The sequence below is a fragment of the Oncorhynchus kisutch genome, linkage group LG26, assembly GCF_002021735.2.
Source record: "Oncorhynchus kisutch isolate 150728-3 linkage group LG26, Okis_V2, whole genome shotgun sequence".
In the NCBI taxonomy this organism is placed as follows: Eukaryota; Metazoa; Chordata; class Actinopteri; order Salmoniformes; family Salmonidae; genus Oncorhynchus; species Oncorhynchus kisutch.
This window is the reverse complement of record NC_034199.2, coordinates 16,603,822-16,610,311: the sequence shown is the minus strand read 5'-3', so window position 1 is coordinate 16,610,311 and position 6,490 is coordinate 16,603,822.

The following is a 6,490-nucleotide window of genomic DNA, read 5'->3' as shown; positions in this document are numbered from 1 at the left end:
CATTCTGGTGTGTCGTTGGCATTAACATTTGTGTAATTGTCCCGCTATAAAAAAAATCTCTGTCCCAGGGTTAGGTTTTCAGGAGACTGAGGCTGGTTATCCTGTAACTTTTTACCTTGGCTTTGCTCCATTCATATTTATTTGGATTCTAACAAACTCCCCTCAGTCCCTGTCGGTGACAAGCGTATCCATAACATGATGCTGTCACCACAAGGGATCAAAAACATTGCATTCACTCCACATTACTGGCCTGTATGACAAAGTGAAAAGAAGGAAACTGTGTGGGAAAAAAAACAACTCCAATCATCCATTCTGTTTGCAACAAGGCCGTTAAGTAATACCGCAAGACATTACAGCAAATATATGAACTTTTTGGCCTAAATTCAAATCGACAAGTTTGAGTCAAATCCAATACAACAAAACAAAGAGTGAAACCCTCTGTATTTTCAAGTATTTTGGTGGAAGCATAATGTTATAGGTAAGCTAGTCATCGGCAGGGACTGGGGAGATTGTCAGGATCAAAACAAATACAGTACCAGCCAAAGGTTTGGACACACCTACTCATTCAAGGGTTTTTCTTTATTTAAAAAAATATGTTCTACATTGTAGAATAATAGTAAAGACATCAAAACTATGAAATAACACATATGGAATCATGTAGTATCCAAAAAAGTGTTAGACATATCAAAATATATTTTAGAATCTTCAAAGTAGCCACCCTTTGCCTTAATGACAACTTTTCACACTTTTTGCATTCTCTCAACCAGCTTCACCTGGAAGGTTTTTCCAACAGTCTTGAAGGAATTCCGACATATGTTGAGCACTTGTTGGCTGCTTTTCCTTCGTTCTGCGGTCCAACTCATCACACACCACCTCAATTGGGAGGAGTTTGGGTGATTGTGGAGGCCAGGTCATCTGATGCAGCACTCCATCACTCAGTCTGGAGGTGTGTTAGGTTACTGTCCTGTTGAAAAACAAATAATAGTCCCACTAAGCGCAAACCAGATGGGATGGTGTAACACTGCAGAATGCTGTGGTAGCCATGCTGGTTAAGTGTGCCTTAAGTTCTAAATAAATCACTGACAGTGTCACCAGCAAAGCACCACAATACCGTCACACCTCCTCCTCCATGCTTCACGGTGGGAAACACACATGCTGAGATCATCCCTTCACCTACTCTGCATCTCGCAAAGACATGGCGGTTGGAACCAAAAATCTCAAATTTGAACTCATCAGACCAAAGGACAGATTACCACCGGTCTAATGTCCATTGCTCATGTTTCTTGACCAAAACAAGTCTCTTGTTCTTATTGGTGTCCTTTAGTAGTGGTTTCTTTGCAGCAATTCGACCAGGAAGACCTGACTCATGCAGTCTCCTCTGAACAGTTGATGTTGAGATGCGTCTGTTACTTGAACTCTGAAGCATTTATTTGGGCTGCAATTTCTGAGGCTGGTAACTCTAATGAACTTGTCCTCTGCAGCAGAGGTAACTCTGGGTCTTCCTTTCCTGTGGCGGTCCTCATGAGAGGCAGTTTCATCATAGTGCTTGATGGTTTTTGCGACAGAACATGAAAAAACGTTCAAAGTTCTTGAAATTTTCCATATTCACTGACCTTCATGTCTTAAAGTAATAATGGACTGTCATTTCTCTTTGCTTATTTGAGCTGTTCTTGCCATAATATAGACTTGGTCTTTTACCAAATAGGCTATCTCCTGTATACCACCCCTACCTTGTCACAACACAACTGATTGGCTCAAACGCATGACGCAGAAATTCTACAAATTAACTTTTAGCAAGGCACACCTGTTAATTGAAATGCATTCCAGGTGACTACCTCATGAAGCTGGTTGAGAGAATGCCAAGAGTGTGCAAAGGGGTCATCAAGGCAAAGGGTGGCTACTTTGAAGAATATCAAATATATTTTGATTTGTTTAACACTTTTTTGGTTACTGTAGGATTCCAAATGTGTTATTTCATAGTTTTGATGTCTTCACTATTATTCTACACTGTAGAAAATAGTACAAATAAAGTCAAACCCTTAAATGAGTAGGTGTGTCCAAACTTTTGACTGGTACTGTATGAAAGGAACAAAGCCCAGGTAAAAAGTTAAAGGAAAACTCGCCTCAGTCTTCTGAAAACCCAACCCTGGGATTATGTTTATCCCATGTGTAATTTTGTGTTGTTGTTTTTGTCGCACTGCTTTGCTTCATCTTGGCCAGGTCGCAGTTGGAAATGAGAACTTGTTCTCAACTGGCCTACTTGGTTAAATAAAGGTGAAATATATATTTTTTAAATAGCTGGAAGCTAGCGTTTCACCTTGCAGATCCAGAGTCAAGTGTTCCATTCTCTGTTACATCTTACCTGTCTTATAGACAGACTTCATTTACAACCAGTCTCTGTTACATCTTACCTGTCTTATAGACAGACTTCATTACAACCAGTCTCTGTTACATCTTACCTGTCTTATAGACAGACTTCATTACAAAAGGTCTCTGTTACATCTTACCTGTCTTATAGACAGACTTCATTACAACCAGTCTCTGTTACATCTTACCTGTCTTATAGACAGACTTCATTACAACCAGTCTCTGTTACATCTTACCTGTCTTATAGACAGACTTCATTACAACCAGTCTCTGTTACATCTTACCTGTCTTATAGACAGACTTCAGTACAACCAGTCTCTGTTACATCTTACCTGTCTTATAGACAGACTTCATTACAACCAGTCTCTGTTACATCTCACCTGTCTTATAGACAGACTTCATTACAACCAGTCTCTGTTACATCTCACCTGTCTTATAGACAGACTTCATTACAACCAGTCTCTGTTACATCTCACCTGTCTTATAGACAGACTTCATTACAACCAGTCTCTGTTACATCTCACCTGTCTTATAGACAGACTTCATTACAACCAGTCTCTGTTACATCTCACCTGTCTTATAGACAGACTTCATTACAACCAGTCTCTGTTACATCTCACCTGTCTTATAGACAGACTTCATTACAACCAGTCTCTGTTACATCTCACCTGTCTTATAGACAGACTTCATTACATCCAGCCTTTACTGTAATCCCACAAACGGCATGGCATGTACAGAGAGAATTCATTTAAACCCCTGTGTCTTACGCAGCACATGTCAGAGTCTGCAGTCCCATTTCTCAGGATTGTGTCAACACTGCTAGAGAGATTCCAAGTCCTGGGATGATGAGGCTGTTGTTAGTGATGAATCTGTACCAGTTGCACACCGGTTGTTTTCTGCACACTGCTGACAGTGGAGTGTCTCATTATGTCAATATGGGTTCCCCTGTAGACAGCTGTCAAATGAAACATGGGTCTAGTTGTCCATTTTCTTCCGTTCCACATAGATGAGGAAATGAGAGACCTTACATGTTCCATCAGTCTAATTGACTTGGTTGTGAATTAGCCACTGTGTTTTGTTTTAAGGTTCCCAGAAGTTATTAGTGGTTTGCTAGTATGCCATGAAGTAATTGGAATTCCTCCGAGACAACACTTGATGTTGCTCTATCTGTGCGGGACTGACAGATTTTTTTTTTTTATCTCTGTGGGCGACTTCCCTCCTCTTTCATGTTGCTACAGTATTTGTAAATTAGTTTCCCCGTCCCTATACAGTAGCACATAATACTAATTGGGGGTGAGCTGTTTGTGTTCACACCCCACTAGGTGACAGGGTGTCTTTAACTTTGTAGGCTACTCCTAGACAGGGTAGACATCACTGAAGCCATTCGAAATGAATGCATTGCTCTTGCAACCATTAGCAACGACTACATTGATCTTCTGTTGGTCATATTTGGATACAAAAGACACAGTGACACCACTTTTGAACCTGGCATTTCGTTGTCAACCGATATAAAGATAAGAGCCATGAAAGCAGTAGAAGGCATGTCTTCCCCCTTACAACCCAGTAAACATTGTCATTTCTGTTGATTTGCAATTAGGCATGCACTGAGTTGCCATTGACTTCCGTTATTTTCTGTTGGAGGGGATATCCACTCTGTTCTCCTTTAGGACAACCTTCAATTGACAAGGAGAGGCAGTCAACACCAAGAAGGAGTTTTATTCTGAGTTTTAAAAAAAACAATAATTAACAGACTTTTATTGGGGCTGGGTGTTCCTGCCATGCTACATTCCTAATCAGACTTTAATTGTCTTTATCCATGACATAGGATGGCAAGGGACTGCAACGTCTTCCAAATATCCCCCTTACAGTCACAAGAAAAGTTCTGGGCTTCCGGGAAATTGATATTATGGAGTGGCACACAGAATACAGAGAAACTTGATGTCACCTTGAATGCACATTACTCCCCCGATTGGACTGGCAGGTGATATCGGAGGATAAACCCCATTTTGACCTTGTGCTCACTCATCACAAAAAACAAAAAGGCCAGATAGCGCCAAAGCACCCATCCATCATGTTTCAAGTATGATTTCCTTCAGACTACTGATATCGCCATAGTACAGTTTCATAGAGCTGCACTTCATTTAGCCAAAGCAGGCAATTTTTCCCCGACTTTTTAAGGGTCTTATTAAAAATGGCATAACTAAAAAGTGTTTCCATTCATATTTCATCCGAGGGTGCAGTAATTGATTTCATCATCCCCAAGTCATTTTCATGATCGGAATGGGGACATCAAAACGCAGTGACCTCCATTATAATCCCTTTGAAATCAAATCCACTTTTATTCTATGCTCAAGCGCATCGCCAGGACTTCCAACTATGTATCTAGGGTGATTACTTTTCCTAACCTGCTCCTTCAGTGCTGGTCCAGAGAGTATCCAGGCATACATCCACCTATATCACTTCCCCACGCTGTATGTGGGCCACTTGAGCTAGGCATCTGACACAACCCTCCTGAGGCTGTGCATCAGTGTGCTAGTTTCTGTCTCAGTGCTACACAGGCAGGCACAGGCCCAGAAGTGAAGTGGCCCAGAAGTGAAGTAGCACACATGTTATATTTATGTTGATAACACATGGGTCTTGTGCACTGAATGAAATCCCTACACTACAACAATCCATTTATAGGCCAAGGGCTCTATTCGGTTCAATACCAAACAGAACAACCTGTTCTACGGCATACTGTTTTCTCTTGTATTGTGGTTCTTGTTAAAGAAACAAAAGGGAGATGAGGAACCATGTTGTTTCTATAATGTAATTACAGTGTTATACAAAGGTATACTGTACACAGTTGTTGTCTGACTCAGGAATGTACAGTAGGGGCAATGATAATACTGGAAAATGCTCACATACTTGACCACATCAAAAGCACTTTCAACTACAAAGGCTGTGAATTATTAGTCCTACACGATGGCTCAAGAGACCTCTTTATGACGTTATAATGCAGATGCTTATACATTTGAGTGCACTACTGTCATGCAGCACCAGTGAAGGGTATTGGAAGGACTAACCAACGCAAACCCTTAGAATACCCAGTCTCAAATGTGCTTAAATTCATCCAGGATTCTCCACTGGAGTTCCTTGAAAATAATTGATTGATATGCGGGTAATGTGCATTGTTCGGACCGTATAACTGCATTAGGTCTTTTGAAGGCACATTGTCCGTGGTAAACAGAGAGCTGGTCCCCATAGGCTTACCTGACCAAAGGCAGCTGTCAGAGTGGTTTAGCTAGACCAGAGTAGGAGGAGCGATGAGGTGCATCTGTAGGGCATGGAGGCACATGTGTCTGCCCACCTCGGGAGGTTTGTGTTGAGAGCATAGGGCACACATGACTGGATATCATACATGTAACAACATTCTGTGTTCCTACACTGCACATTTATATCATGGAGAAATGTTTTCTGTGATGCTTTGTACAACGTTTTTTTCTTTTTATCACCTATTACACATGCATTAACTTGGTGTTTTGGAGGTTTTTAATTAGAGGTGATGAGCTGTGATACAGGCTGTGATACGGATATGGGGTGATAAACAGTTCAATCTCACACTCTAATCACGCCATTACAAGGTGGAAAGTGAATATTGTATTCATGCTCGAAGCTGTGTAACTACTGTTTACTACTTGTCATTCCGGCTTTTCCAGAATTACAGCAACTCAAATATGCAGTGGCATCTTAATGCATATTTGACTGTGAATCAATTTGCAGTGAAACAATCAATGCACCCATCTCTTGGTGTCACAAGCAGATGCAAATGAAAGTTCATCACAGAAAGAAGAGCAATATGCTCCGAGGAAGAATCTCACCGTGGCACAAACGCTTCAATCTCCACAAAAACTACGGGGAAATGGAGAGGCACACGTGGACGATAGAGGCATGCATTATGAATTTGAACTTCACATTCATTCTAAGGGAATTGTGATAATAGTAAGAAAAATGTATAAATGTGTCAATGCAAACGGTATTGTCAATAGCCATCCTTTCCTGGGGGGTTTAACAGACTGAATAAAAATTAGGGTTTGCCTTTGTTGCCCTTATCTCTCACCTGCAGTAATGTCCAATTTATGCA